General features: G+C 37.7%; 1 protein-coding gene across 5 annotated transcripts in view; it reads right to left on the reverse strand.

Annotated features, from left to right (window-relative positions):
- Window positions 1-1575: 1575 nt before the first annotated feature.
- The window catches only part of LOC149218943 (Histone superfamily protein), a 121030-nt gene continuing 106618 nt past the window's right edge, over window positions 1576-15987 (reverse strand). For 3 of the 5 annotated variants that reach the window (XM_089382511.1, XM_089382507.1, XM_089382508.1), the window contains 2 exons: window positions 1967-2023; window positions 1576-1777 (listed from right to left, as the gene is read on the reverse strand). The gene's annotated coding sequence lies outside the window, so the exon portion shown is untranslated. The remainder of the gene's footprint in view (window positions 1778-1966; window positions 2024-15987) is intronic. The other 2 variants (XM_089382509.1, XM_089382510.1) reach the window with 1 other exon arrangement.

Below are 15987 nucleotides of genomic sequence, written 5' to 3' on the forward strand. Positions count from 1 at the left end.
ACCACTCACGCTAGATCCAATTAACAATGATGGAGACCTCCTTATCAAACATGTATGATAGTAATACTATATTGGAGAGCTTTACGCATTCGAAAGTTGCACACTCAAAGAGGAAAGTGAACAACAGTTGATCATTTCATAAAATGATTCTTATAAGGTGTTGCCCTACCTTAAGGGTATGTCTATATATGAAGTATTAAAACATTCCATCCACGTTATTATACATCTTACCTATGATTTAATTTCCATATCTAAGGTACATAACATTATTCGAGTATTAACATTGTTGTTAGACAATCCAAAACCAAGTTATAAATATTCATGTTTTTCATCCACTATTCTCTACGACCATTTTAGTGATTTTCCCAAAAAGAAAACTCTCAAAATTCTACTACTACTAACTTAATTGCTAGTAAAATTGAAGCCAAAAAAATGTATTATGCAAAACAATATAACACAAGACATTATAGAAACTCATGCTCTATTCAACAATGGAACTATTGTTTCTCATAATTAAAAGGTGTTCAAGTTCACTCACTAACAACTTATGACTAGATTGAGAATACTTAACATGTAGATATTAAACATTGGTAGCTTAGTATGCAGATAGTAAACCTTGATAACTTGGTGTTATAAAATGTAATATTTGAACATTTGCGTTGTAATATTCACAAATAGATTAAACCAAATTCATATTAAAAATACTAGCAAAAATCAATACAGCAAAGTAACTATTAAGAACTAAAAAATGTCAAATGAATTAATTAAGTCATATTTATATACAAAAATACTATTACATCAATTTTCAATAAACTCTAATTATACCAACCAACAAATACCCTTCAACAATATACATAATATCTAATACAAAGCTGATTAATCATGTCAAAAGATATTATTAAGCTCCATTTTATAGAAATCTAGTTAATCATGACAAAAGACATTATTAAGCTCCATTTTTTTAAATTAGAATATTTATTTGAAACAAATAATTATTATTATTATTACTAATTTTTTATAATTATTAGATATGTTTTATCATTATTACTGGATTATGTTTTAACAAAGCATATAAGATCTTGTTATAGACTTGAAATGTAGACACAAAAATATGGCTATTGTGATTTATAATCCAAATTAACAAGGTACACAAAATTCTCACCACACAACTCTGCAATCACTCATTGATCAATAATATCAGAATTTGAATCCAAATTTCATTATAAATACTGCATTTTAAAAATAATAATCATAAACTAAAATATAATTCAATAATCATATTTTACAGATAAATACTCCATACAAAATGAAATTATTACACTCACAAAAACGAAAATGCTTAATGATCATAAGCATGATAACCACCGGAATAAAAAGTTAATCCTGAATTAAAAATATAATTTGATAATTATGCTCCACAAATAAATACTCGATACAAAATAAAATGATTACATTCACAGAATGAAAATGGTCATGATCATGATCCGCACAAGAATAAAATGGAATAAAATAATACTAACCATAATATATTTATTTCTACTATGTTTAAATATTGAAAGGATATTCCAAAAAATATTTACTTTCGTTTTCTTTATTTATCATAATAAATATTATATAAAAATGTAATACATACTGAATAAATAACTTGTTAAAATTAATTAAATAAACAACCTTACTACCATAATCGTAAGCGACTTCATTACTGCTATTAACAATATTGTATTGTCATTAAAAATGTCATTATAAAATACATCATCTTCGTCATCATCCCCTGGACCTTGAGATGTACACAGAGATACAACCATTTAATATTAGTTCCACCCTTAAATAGAGAGAATTATATATATGGTGAGTTATTAAGGTATGTCAATAACATTAGTGAAGAGAGCAATAAATGACTGTTTAATGTAGATTTTCACATTAAACTTCAAAATACGAAGTGAAAAAGATGAAATATGCTAGTTACCTCATACATCTCCAGCGAGAATGGCTTCCATATCATGTTTGTCACACCTTTGGACATCTGTACAAGATTTAATGTTTTGTCACACCTTTGGGTGTCTATACAGATACTTACAAAACATCAGAAAGTAAACTCAACACACTATAAAAGCTAAAAAACAAATTCGTGTAAAGAGAAGCAAGAACAGGAAACATGTATGTGGGCTTCATAGATGGTGGTCACTCCACGCTCAGCCCAAAAAAGGGCAAAAAATCCATTAGGGTAAAACTCAACATAATACTAACACGATGATGAGGAACAAAAGCAATAGTAAGGACATGCATAAAATGTTGACAGGTGGACAATAGTGAAAAAACAAAAGAAAAACATATCTCTGGGTGTTTAATTGGAACAAATTGTAGATTATATTCTACCATGTTGTAGCCACTTATTGGAGCAATGTATGCATTATTTGTCCTCTCTAGTGTTAGGTGTAAGATGCACATGGCACACGGGCATAGAATGGAACGTTATGATTACAATGGAAAAGTTGCCAAGTTAACCAAGTTCAAATTAAGTTAGCACGGAGCAATTCACTCACTGATCATATATATGCAGGAACGTAACAGTAATGGAGAAAAAGACCAAACAAAAGTGAAATAGATTAATCCAAGCACAAGTAATTTGGGTGGGAGCACCGTGGCAGCTAATCAACAAGATAGTTGACTTGAAAAGCACAAAGAACGTAATGGGGGGTGGGAACGACTTGCTAGGTAATTACTAATTAGGAGGATAATTTACTCAGTCAAGGCTCACACATTAATTTTCTAAGAGGGATTACAATTACATTTATAGAAAATAGAGTGCCTTGGGAAAATAATTAATGTTTCACACAAGGAGCACTTAAAGTTCGTAGTGAAGCAATTACATTAAGTCAACGTAATGGATGCATTTACGAGATCCCACCCATGCTGGTTAAAAAGATCCTATCAAATATGCCTGCAAGCTGAGTAGTTCTAATAGAAATGTGGCACTGCTTTTATCACAGGGAAAATTTTCAAGGAGACGGCGTCTCAAATTCACATCCATAAGTGAATATTTGTCACGTGGTTTATTTCTGGAAGACAAAGGGTTGTTGTGTTGGTTGATGCACTTACAGTCTGGCTATCTACCTCTACGATGTAAACCACCATGGACATTCCAATGGTCTCCACACCAGAAAAAACCTACAACCACATCTACCATGGCCAGCATATGTTCAACTATGAGACTATTTATTTTGTATATTCAATGCTTTAACAAAAATAAAAACACATCATTTGGATTCTTTAACTATTGTAACAAATAATAGAGTTATAACAACAAAGACATGGTGGAACACAATATTTATCCCAGGTAATCTTGACGAGGGGGAACATAACAAAAAAAGATGGACAAGACATGGACAAGACTGTTTGTCATTTATATAATGCAAATTACAACACAAAACATAAGTGCAATCCAAGCTTGATGCAAAGCTATAAGGCACTAAGGTCTAAGACAATCCTCCATAGATTGTTTCTTTCTCTATGCCTTGTTAGCATTTCCTCCACTCATTGTGCATAGTATGGTACCACAAAAGCAACCGACATTCATGAACCCTTTTCCCTCCTTCCACTAGACTTTTTATTGCTGGTATTAGGGTTAGGCTTAGGGTTTCAAAAACCTCAGAGTATTTACGATGCTTCGAAATGTCTCTACTAGATTTCCATGCATCACTAGCTCAATGTGTGTGAATTATGGTGAATTGGCCATGGTTGCCACATAGACTTATGGGGAATATTTAAATTGTTACATTGGCAAGGACACAATTTTTGAAGACATAATCTGTTTGATGAAAACAAATTATCGTTGATCAAGATGTAGAATGTAATTAGGACCTCCACAACATATATCATAAGGTCTGAGATCAGAAAAATCCACTTCTTTGACCCCAAAACCAAAGGATTCTCACCTTTGGTCAATTAGTACAATATTTTATATCTAATGGTGTTGAGAAATGTAACTATGCTCGGTCTTTATAATTGTTATTGAATTTGTATCATTATATACTTATTGTAAAAATGAAAAAGAGAAAAAAAAAAAATATTTTGAAGCATGGGTTTCATGCTCCTTTTATTTGTCAACTAGGTCAAGCATGTTCTTCACACTTCTAGGGTTCATTGAATCATTCAAGTCTTTGTCACATGTATAAGACCCTTATGGGAAAAATTGTATCAAGAAAGAAATATTTCTTTTGATTTTAAAATGTCACTTTTGGACTCCAAACACCAAGTCGGCCCTGCCAATGAAGTCGGCCTAGAAGAGGCCCATTCAACCTTTGAAGAAGGTATAAAAAGGAAGAGTATTCGACCTATTTGGCATCCATCCTCAAGCAAGTTCGATCTGCACCAAAAAAAAAGAGAAAGACAAGCGAAGCCAAGGAGAAAGGAAGAGAATCCAAGAAAAGAAGAAAACACTGATTTTTGACCTAATTCAGCTCACACGTGCGAGTTTTTTTTCTAGGGTTTCTGCCACAGCTACAGTGCGAAGTTGCAAGCCATGAGTTGCAGGGCCAAAGTCATAGGTTGAGACCTTGAAAGTTGCAGAAAGAAGACACTTTGACCTTCATTGACTTGGATATACTTTGACTCTTTTGGAGAAGATACTTTGGAGGGCTAACTTGGTGCTTGGTGGAAGTTCTTGGTCTTGTTTTGGAGTCTTGGTTGTCTCATTTTGACTTGGTTCTATATAGAGAAGAGTTTGATTGGGTTTTCCCCTAGGAGAGGGGTTTTTCCCTAGCTGAGAGCCTATATCTTGTGTCTCTTGTTCTTGTGATCTTCATACATTTTGAATTGGTAATTGCTTGATGAAAGAATAAATAAGGAGTTGTCTTTAGTGCGACTTTTTGGACTTTCCGGTGTCGGAATCCAACGGAAAAATTTGAGGTGCAATCTTGATGTGTTATTTAAACTCGTTTTTTGACTGTATATATGGATTCAGCACCCTGAAAAACCCCTAGGGCACTTCGATTGTGCAGGGTTACCCATAAAGCTTGTGATTTCAATAAATTCCTGCCAGATTTTAGAGAAATTAGACAGGAAAAACCCACCAAAAAAGCTTCCAAAAAGTCTCACTAAAGACAACTCGAATAAATAATAACAAAGATTTAAAGGCCAACATGTAATCACAAGTATATTAGAATATTCCTATTTAGTATTTAATGCTCATTCTTTTAGCTGTTGCTATTTTTATTCTTTTAGCAGTTTCTTAGATGAAACTGATTGTTTCCATATTCTACATAGAAACTTGATGTTTCTATTATTGTAAATACCTCTGTATTATTATTGAGCCTTAGCTTGCTCATGATTATTGGATTTGATTGGAAATCCATATGCGATGTTCGCACTGTTTTATGGTATCAGAGCACAGGGATTTTTTTTTCGAAATAATTTTTCATAGTTTGAAAAATTCAGTAGTTCATTTCGAAACTGCTCTCAGGGTCTGTAGATTTCTTGATCAGCTATCCTCTTCGCATCCTAATCTCTTGAGTTCCTTCATTCCTTTCTAAGGTCGAGCCCTCTGTAAGCCAGGTAGCCTTCACTGAGTCTTAGCCTCGGCTTTGCTCACTGTGATAAAAGCTTACAGTCGTCAATCTCGATACAGAAAGGGATTCTTCTCCTGCATTATCATTTTATGAGGAATTAACTTTGTGGCGGTGCTCGGAATCGTGAAATTGCCTTGAAATTAAAACCCGGCATTTCGAATCCGGGGGCAGCAGTCTATTTGTCGGTTGAACAGTTTATTTGTTTGAAGCCTTGTTGTCTCATCGTGGCCCTTGAAGCCTAGCCACTGAGCATATCAGTGTTCGCTGCGAGGCGTGGCCTGACTTGGTCCCTCGTTTTGACGGTGAATCCTCATTTAACGTTTCAGCTGAGGATTTGCTTCGCCACACGGGAACGTTTCAGGTGAGTCTTCTCTCGTTTGTTTTTCCGGAGATAAAAGACCAGGAGGAAGAATACACGCAGGCCCCGGGAGTAAAGGCCGGGAGGAACGATACTGTGGCTCCGTCACGATACTTGGAATCGCACGGCCGGTATTTTTTTTTTTTTGCTCACGTATTTTGGCTCACGTATTTTGGCAGCGGAAGCGGTGGGACCCAAACCCAGTCTGCGTATTTCCAATCTACGTATTTTCCAGTCTACGTATTTTTCAGACTACGTATTTTCAGTCTACGTATCAGTCCAAGCTTTATATGTATGTGTTGAGAAATGTGTCGACTAATAACAGCTGAAGCCGACATATCTGTGAACTGATACAGATCTGAAGCATGGTGTTGACACTTGCACATATTCTTTTCTAAAACAGAGTGTGGAGAATTCAAGCCTGAGACAGCGTTTTTTTTTTTTTTTTTGTGAAAATTCAGGACTGTATAGTCAGTGAAACCTACTCTATTGCTACAGCAGTGTAAGGGTACAGCTACAGCAGTGGAACCTGCTCTATTGCTACTAGAGAGTTTGGGAAGAAATTCATTCAAGTAAATCAGCATTGTTATTACAGTAAAACAGAGGTTTTAACTTTCCAGAACTTTTGTGCCTCTTCATATCCGTCTTGAGTTTCCTGCCTATGCCTGTGGGCCCAATTTGTTGCTTCTTCCTATCTAGTGTTTGTTTAAGAAAATTGTGCTTCTTACAGTAAATCAGTTTCCTTTGGGAATCATTTTATATTTATATCAGCATCTGTCAATTTTGTCTGGATCAGCCAGCATCCGCATTGAAATCCGTGCAGGATTTTTTGTATTTTTTTCATATCTTGGGAAACGTGCAGATGGCTTCGTTAACCAGTCTCATGTTGGAAGGCAGTCAGGAATATTCCGAGCAGACAGCATCTGCCTTTTACGCCTTTATGGCTAAAAGGTCGTCAGATCATGTACCGTCTTCTGCTTGGTACATTGACTCTGGTGCATCACGCCATTTCTCTCACAGGCGTGACTGGTTTATTGACTTCTCACCTTTCAGTGATTCCGTGGTATTTGGTGGAGGGGAAAAATATACAGTGGTTGGTAGAGGTACCATTCAGATTCAGTCTGGTGGGCGCACACTCATCTTCTTGAATGTATACTATGTTCCTGGTATGGAAATTAATCTGCTGTCTGTCAGCCAGATTATGAGGAATTCTCCTCAGCTTGATGTAGTGTTCAGTGCGCACAAGTGCTCCATTATTGACAGGGAGACTAGTATAACAATTGTTGTTGGCCTAGAGGACCATGGTCTATATAGGCTACTTGACACCGGTGACTCTCCAGAAGTGGCTCTAGCAGCACGTGTCTCTCCCATCAGTACTCTATGGCATCAGCGATATGGGCATCTAAATATGCAGTATCTCTCTCAGCTCTCTCGGGAGGGACTTGTGTCAGGATTACCTGATATTCAGACTCAGCAATTGGGGGTATGCGGCGCCTGTCAAGCGGGAAAGCAACATCGGTCTCCATTCAAGGATGGAGAATCTTGGCGAGCATCTAAGGTACTTCAATTACTTCATGCTAATATTTGTGGACCTATGAATACAGCTTCTATCACTGCTTGCAAATATTTTTTACTTATTGTAGATGATTTCAGCAGAAAGATGTGGGTGTATTTTCTAAAAAATAAATCTGATGCACTTAGTACCTTTCAGAAGTTTAAAACCTTAGTTGAAAAAGAGTCTGGCTGTAACATCATGACTCTTAGGACCGACAATGGGGGGGAATTTTGTTCTTTAGCTTTTGCCAACTTCTGTGAGATTCATGGCATCAAACGTCAGTTAACCACACCCTACACTCCTCAGCAGAACAGTGTTGTCGAGCGTCGCAACCGCACGGTTGTTGAAATGGCTCGTTCCATGTTACAACACGGGAGTGTTCCAAACAGATTCTGGGCTGAAGCAGTATTTACTGCTGTTTACCTTCTTAACCGATCACCCACTCAGGCTGTTACAGGGAAGACTCCTGAAGAGTTTTGGTCTGGTCGTAAGCCTAAGATCAGTCATCTCAAAGTATTTGGCTCAGTTGCATATGTTTGGATTCCAGCTGCTAAGCGCTCTAAGTTGGATTCCAAAAGTCAGAAACTCATGATGACAGGGTACAGTGATCATCACAAGGCCTATAGGCTGATAGATATAGCCACTGGTCGTCTTAGCTTCAGTCGGAATGTAGTATTTGATGAAGACAGAGGATTCTTTCAGTCTTCTTCTTCTGAGCAGTGTTCTGAGGATCAGCCTCACAGTGTTCTTCTTCCGGTCGGTCCACCTGATGGGAGGGATGATGTAGCATCAGTATTTGATAATACTCTATCTGAACTTCCTCCAGAAAATAACCCTCCCCTTGCGGCCCCTATTGCTCTTGAGTCTTCTCCACCTCCTCCTGATATTGATTCCTCTACTCCTGATATTGGTTCTTCTACTCTTCGGCCTAAATGGTGGGCTAAAACCATTGGTGATCTCCGGGATGATGAGCTCCTTGAAGGTAGAACTTCTAGACATAAGAACAGACAACAGTCTACAGTCAATTTTGCTCTTATGGCTAACCTACACAGTATTTTTGAGCCTCAAACATATTCAGAGGCTAAGGGTACATCTGAGTGGGAATAGGCTATGGAAGCCGAATTCCAGAGTCTTCAGAAGAATCACACATGGACACTTTCTGATCTTCCTGCAGGGAAAAAGCCCATAGGCTGCAAATGGGTGTATAAAGTGAAATACAAAGCTGATGGAACCATAGACAAGTATAAAGCTCGGCTTGTGGCTAGAGGGTTCTCACAGAAGGAAGGCATCGACTATGAGGAGACTTTTGCTCCTACAGCCAAGATGAGTACCATAAGGCTTGTCCTTGCTCTAGCAGCTCAGTTCAATTGGAAAGTTCATCAGATGGATGTAAAAAGTGCTTTCCTAAATGGTGATCTCCAAGAAGAAGTCTACATGACGCAACCTCCAGGATTCAATGTTGTTGGTCAAGAACAGAAAGTGTGTCGGTTAGCTAAAGCAATCTATGGATTGAAACAAGCTCCTCGGGCTTGGTACATGAAAATTGATCAGTACCTGACAGATCAGGGTTTTCAGCGGAGCCCATCTGATGCAAACCTGTACATCAAGCATACTGGTGATGATATCTTGTTTGTGGTTGTCTATGTGGATGACCTTATCATTACTGGCAGCTCTGCACATTTGATCCATGGGATCAAACAAGATTTATGCAGAACTTTTGAGATGACAGACTTAGGACTTCTTCATTACTGTCTGGGGGTTGAAGTTTGGCAGACTGAAAATCAGATCTTTCTCTCTCAGTCCAAGTATGCCAAAAATCTTGTGGACAGGTTCAGAATGCAGGATTGCAAACCGGCCACGACTCCTATGGAACCAGGGCTCAAACTTTCAGCACAGTCATCCTCTCCCCTTGTGGATGAAACTTTATTCAGGCAATTAGTGGGCAGTCTCATCTATCTTACTGCTACCAGACCTGACATCAGTTTTGCAGTAAGCTACATTTCCCGCTTCATGTCAGCTCCTAAAGCTGATCATTGGAAAGCAGCAAAGCGTGTGCTACGATATGTGCGTGGCACTTCTGATTATGGCCTCCTATACACTCGAAGTTCCAATCCTATACTCAGTGGTTACACTGATTCTGACTGGGCTGGTTCGGTTGATGACCGTAAATCTACAGCTGGGTATGTGTTTAATCTAGGATCCGGTGCTGTTACTTGGACTAGTAAGAAGCAACAGGCAGTGGCTCTCTCCTCAACAGAAGCAGAGTATCGGGGAGCAGTCAAGGCATCCTGTGAGGCAGTTTGGCTTCGACGTATGCTGGCAGATATGCATGTTTCCCAGACAGGGCCTACTTCTTTGTTTTGTGATAATCAGGGAGTGCTCAAACTTGCCAAGAATCCAGTCTTTCATGAACGAACAAAGCATGTGGAAACTCATTGCCACTACATTCGCCAGCTCGTTGAAGATGGCTCAGTTCAGTTGCAATATGTTCCCACAACAGAGCAGCCCGCCGACATTTTCACCAAGCCTCTTGGTCCTGATAAATTTGTAAAATTCAGAGGGTCTATTGGTGTTGTAAATAGATTGAGCATTAAGGGAGGGTATTAGAATATTCCTATTTAGTATTTAATGCTCATTCTTTTAGCTGTTGCTATTTTTATTCTTTTAGCAGTTTCTTAGATGAAACTGATTGTTTCCATATTCTACATAGAAACTTGATGTTTCTATTATTGTAAATACCTCTGTATTATTATTGAGCCTTAGCTTGCTCATGATTATTGGATTTGATTGGAAATCCATATGCGATGTTCGCACTGTTTTAAAGTAATTATCAAGAAAAGAGGGATCAAAACGCTAATTTCTATCTACATTGATTTCTCAACATGGTTTCAGAGCTAAGGTTAATGAAGGACGCTTTGAAGATAACCTCCATCTCTTTGAAGACTCCTTTGAAGCATTTATCTACAATGGCTAGCTATATGAAGCAAGGCATCAAGACTATTGGAAGCCTCTTGATATCTACCAAAGATTGTGTGATCAAGTTCATCTCAAGACTATCTAAGGGTATATCATGGATAAAGGATTATTTTTTGTTCTCACGAGTACTTTTGATGATGAAGACGTATAGATAATTGACAGTGGAGCCTCAAGACATATGAAGGGAGAATGTAGTCAACTACAAACTATATCAAAAGGAGACACCTCTCATCCAGTGGAGCTTAGAGATAAAAAGAGCTATTCAGTCAAGGGCATTGGGTCTACATCTTTGAAGTTAGAAGGTGGTGAAAATATTCATCTCAACAATATACTCTTCGTTCCAGGTTTGAAGAAAAATTTACTTTCCATTTCTTGTCTAGAAGATGAAGAAGATAGAATTACTTTCATAGATGGCAAGGTTCATGTTTGGGGAAAGGATTCCAGCATTGATAAAGCTAAGGTTATTGGGATTTGTGACGGGAGGTTGTATAGGCTACTAACACATCTTCCTCAAGCTCTTATACATTTGGATATTAGCCCCTCTGAGCTTTGGCATAGAAGGTATGGCCACCTTCACTATAAAATATTTCCCTCTTTAAGTAAGATGGTAAAAGGCATCCCCAATTTGAAAGAAGACCATGGAGAAGTATGCAAGGGATGTGCTTTAGACAAAAATGTGAAGAAGGCATTCACAAGCAATGATACTAGATCTAAAGAAATATTAGACCTCATTCATTCTGATGTATGTGGACCAATGGCAGAAAAATCTCTTGGAGGTCATCAATATTATGTAACATTCATTGATGATCATTCAAGGAAAACATGGATTTATCTCCTCAAATCTAAGGATGAATTTTTTGAGAAATTCCAAGAATTTAACGCAGAAGTGGAGATCTTGACAGAAAGAAAAATAAAAACTCTAAGATACGATAATGGTGGGGAATACACTTCTAAGGAACTTATAGCTTTTTGCAAGGAAGCAAGTATTAAGAGGGAGCTCATAGTTCCCTATAATCCTCAACAAAATGGAGTGGCTGAAAGAAAGAATAGAACAATTGAAAAGTGCATTAGAGCCATGCTCCATGATCAAGATCTTCCTAAATTCTTATGGGAAGAAGCAATTGTGACAACAGTCTACATCTAAAATAGAAGCCCTCGTAGAATTCTTGAAAACATGACTCTGGAAGGAGCTTTTTCAAGAAGGAAGCCAAATGTAGATCAACTTCAAATCTTTGGATGTCTCATTTACATACACATTCCAAAAGACGAGAAAGAAGTTGGACTCCACCAGCATGAAAGGAATCTTTGTTGGATATAGCTTGTCATATAAGGCCTACAAAATATATATTAAGGAAGATCGGCGTATTGAAGTGAACGGAGATGTCATTTTCGATGAAAACATTGCATACAAAAGGTCTAAGGACATTCTTATTGACTCTAATGAAGAAGCACCCCTCTTTGAAGAAGAAGATCATGACATCAATGAAGTACCTACAATCAATCAAGAAGATGAGGGACCACGTGAACCTATTCAACAAACTATCATTCCTAAAAATCAAAAAAGGCCAGCATAGTTAAGAGCAACTTTACAAGAATCTAAATGTCATGGAGAACCAAAAGGGACCTTCAGAGAAAGTAAAAGACCTAAAAGATATTATGGGTATGCAGCATATATGACAAAGCTTATTGAAGTAGAACCCTCCACCAATGAACAAACCATTGAACATACAGAATGGAAGAAATCTATGCAGGAAGAATACCAATCTACTTGAAGAATGGAGTCTGGGAAATTGTTCTTAGGCCTAGTGACAAATCAATTGTCACTTCTAAATGGATTTATAAAATCAAACATGCAGTAGATGGGGGCATTGATAAATACAAGGCAAGATTTGTAGCTAGAGGCTTCTCTCAAAAGGAAGGGATTGATTATGAAGAAATTTTTGCTCCTACAGCCAAGTACACTACTATTAGATCTTTGTTTTCTTTAGCTGCCACTATGGGATGGAATATCCATCAAATGGATGTCAAAACAGCATTCTTGAATGGGACTATAGACAAAGAAGTATATATTGAGCAACCTCAAGGATTTGAAATCCATAGTAGAGAAACTCACATTTGTAGATTGAAAAAGGCATTATATGGTTTGAAACAAGCTCCTAGAGCTTGGTATGCAAGAATGGATGCCTATTTACTAAGAATTGGATTTGTCAAGAGCTTTGTTGATCCAAATCTCTACATCAAGGTTGTCAAGAATGAACTTGTCATTATACTATTATATGTGGATGACTTACTTATTACAAGTGTAGAACATCGTATTCAAGAGTGTAAGAAGATGTTGGCAGCAAAATTTGAAATGAAGGACCTTGGGCTTATGCATTATTATTTGGGCTTGGAAGTTTGGCAGAAACTAAGCGAAATATATCTTGGTCAAGGTAAATATGTGATCAAGATCTTGCAAAAGTTTGGCATGATGGATAGTAAGCCCATGACAACTCCCATGATCACAAATTTGAAGAAGTTGAAGAATTCAAATTCTAGTCTTGTGGATCCCACAAGCTATCGTCAATTGGTTGGCTCCCTAATGTACTTGGTGAATTCCAAACCTGACATATGTTATGCAGTAAATGTCCTCAGTTAGTTTCAATTGGAGCCACGTCATGATCATTGGATAACTGCCAAACATATCTTGAGATACCTACGTGGAACAATTCATCACTGCCTAAAATATGATGGCAAGGAAATTCTATTATCAGGATTTACAAACTCTAATTGGGGTGGCAATGAGACAGATGGAAGAAGCACTACTGGTGGTTGTTTTAGTTTGGGATCTACTATGATCTCATGGATGAGTCGAAAACAAGACTTTGTTGCTTTGAGTAGTGTTGAAGTTAAATATGTTGCAGCTTGTGAGGTTGGAAAAGAAGTTGTTTGGCTTAGGAAGCTTCTTACAGATTTATTTGGAGGACCTATGGATCCCACTGTGATATTTTGTGACAACCAGAATAGCATAAGGCTGACTGAGGATCCTTTGTTTCATGCTAGAACAAAGCACATTAATAATAAGTGCCATTATATTAGAAGTTTGGTACAAGATGGGGTCATAAAGCTACAGTGTATCTCGATAGATGAATCGATAGACGATATTTTGGCTAAATCTCTTCACAACAAGAACCTGGAGTATTTGAGAAGCAAGCTTGGATTAGTTGATATTTCCTACTTGAGTAAGAGGGAGAAATGATGAGTACCTTAGGCTTTAGAAGCTCGTATGATTATACTATTATGGTTGGTATCTTGGTAGGTAGCCTGGATGATACCTAGATCCCTGGTTGGGTCAATACCTTGGCAGGTAGCCTAGATGGTACCTAGATCCATGTTGGTGTCTTAGCAGGTAGCCTAGATGGTACCTAGATCCATGTTCGTGTCTTAGCCGGTAGCCTAGATGACACTAGGATCCTTGATGAGTTGGTGTCTTGGCCAGGAGCCCAGATGACACTTGGATCCTTGTTGAGTTGGTGTCTTGGCAGGTAGCCTAGATGACACCTTGACCCTTATTGAGTTGATGTCATGGAAGGTACCCTAGATGACACCTGGATCCTTGTTAAGTTAGTGTCTTGGCAGGTACCCTAGATGACACATGGATCCTTGTTGGGTAGGTACCTTGACAAATAGCCTAGATGGTGCCTAGATCCCTTGATGGGTTGATACCTTGGAAGTTAGCCTAGATGGTATCAAGATCTATAGCATTGTATATGCTGATTGTGATACTCTTCTTAGAACATTTCAATTTTAGGTCATCCTTGTACCATTTGCACAATTATGAATACCTACCTAGTTAAGAGTGAGTGTTGAGAAATGTAACTATGCCCAATCTTCAAAATTGTTATTGAATTTGTATCATAATATATATAATATATACCTAATCCACCTCACACGTGTGAGTTTTTTTCTAGCGTTTTTGTTACTACTACAGTATGAAGTTGCAGGGTCGAAATCATAGGCCGAGACCTTGATAGTTGCAGAAAGAAGACACTTTGACCTTCATTGACTTAGATTGACTTTGACTCTTTTGGACAAGATACTTTGGAGGGCTGACTTGGTGCTTGACTTGGTTGTCTGACTTTGATTTGGTTCTATAAAGAGGAGCTTAATTGGGTTTTCCCCTCGGAGAGGGTTTCACCCTCGCTGAGAGCCTATATCTTGTGTCTTTTGTTCTTGTGATCTTCATACATTTTGAATTGGTAATTGCTTCATGAAAGAAGAAATAATAACAAAGATTTAAAGGCCAACATATAATCACAAGTAATTATCAAGAAAAGAGGAATCAAAACCCTAATTTCTATCTACATTGATTTCTCAACAAATTGAACGTATCCTTCTAGGCCCAAATTCTATCTTCCCCATTTCAAAGTATAAATAAGTCATATCCTAATGATGTAAATCCATTTTGAATCACCCTTCCCCATTTTGGGAGTCTTATATCTCCAAAATCCTTAGTTTTGAAGAATATGAAGTAACAATTCCTCAACTTTTTGTTGAAGAAAGTGTAACTAGGTTCACTCTTCATAAATTTACTTTTGATATTTGTATTATAAAATAAAAGAAAAATTATTTTTGTTATATTTATCAATGAGTTTCTTGCTCATTGAAATTGGTCTAGCACATGTCAAAGTGCTATAGGTAAGTCAAAAGAAATGTTGAAGACCCTTAAGGGCATGTTACAATTATGTATATATTTGTATAAACGTCAAAGATATCCCTCCAAGCAAAGTCACAAGTCCTCTCCAAGCAATGACATCACTAAACAAGCAAAAACGAAGAAGAAAATTCAAGTCCGCCTACAGTCCTCAAGTCAGCCTCAAGTCAGCCCAAAGGAGGGACATAATTGTTAAAATTGGCAACTAGGGCCAATGTGGGTCATCTTACTAATGGCAGCTGATATTTTTCTTGGGTCCCTCTCATCGAGAGGTGTAGGATTGATCTAAGGATCATCCGATTCCGATAAGTATTCATGGAGATATGAATTTATTTGTGTTATGGGACAATTCTTCAAGGTCCGCCAACAACCAAATAAACCCCACTTGTGCTCAACGTTTTAGTATAAATAAAGGAGGACTTCTAGTCATTTAGACACTCATCCTCTTGGTGATCTCTTCCTCTCCACTTGTCTTTGGGTTTGGTGGGAGGAGAGTTCTAAAGAGGATACGTTGCCCTAAAGGATGCCCTATCCTATATGCTGTCATGAAGGAGACCTATACACTGCCCTAAGGAAGATCAAGCTTCAGCCATGGAGAGATCTATACGCTGGACATCCAGACGCAGGCCCTATAGACGCAGTCAAGGAGGATCCTTATACATTGTATAAAGGAGGACTTAATAAGCCCTAGCCGTAGTCACAAAAGAGTCATAGCTGCAGTTGGAAGGAGCCCTACCACAGGTCCTATTACGCAGCAAAAGAAGGTATAAATACAGCCCTATATCCACAGTTGAAGGAGGTTTCTATACGCTGCACAAAGGAGGACTAAATGCTGTCA

This window comes from Pinus tabuliformis, chromosome Q (genome assembly GCF_031772625.1).
Source record: "Pinus tabuliformis cultivar Carrire ecotype Pingquan chromosome Q, CPIR1, whole genome shotgun sequence".
NCBI lineage: Eukaryota > Viridiplantae > Streptophyta > Pinopsida > Pinales > Pinaceae > Pinus > Pinus tabuliformis.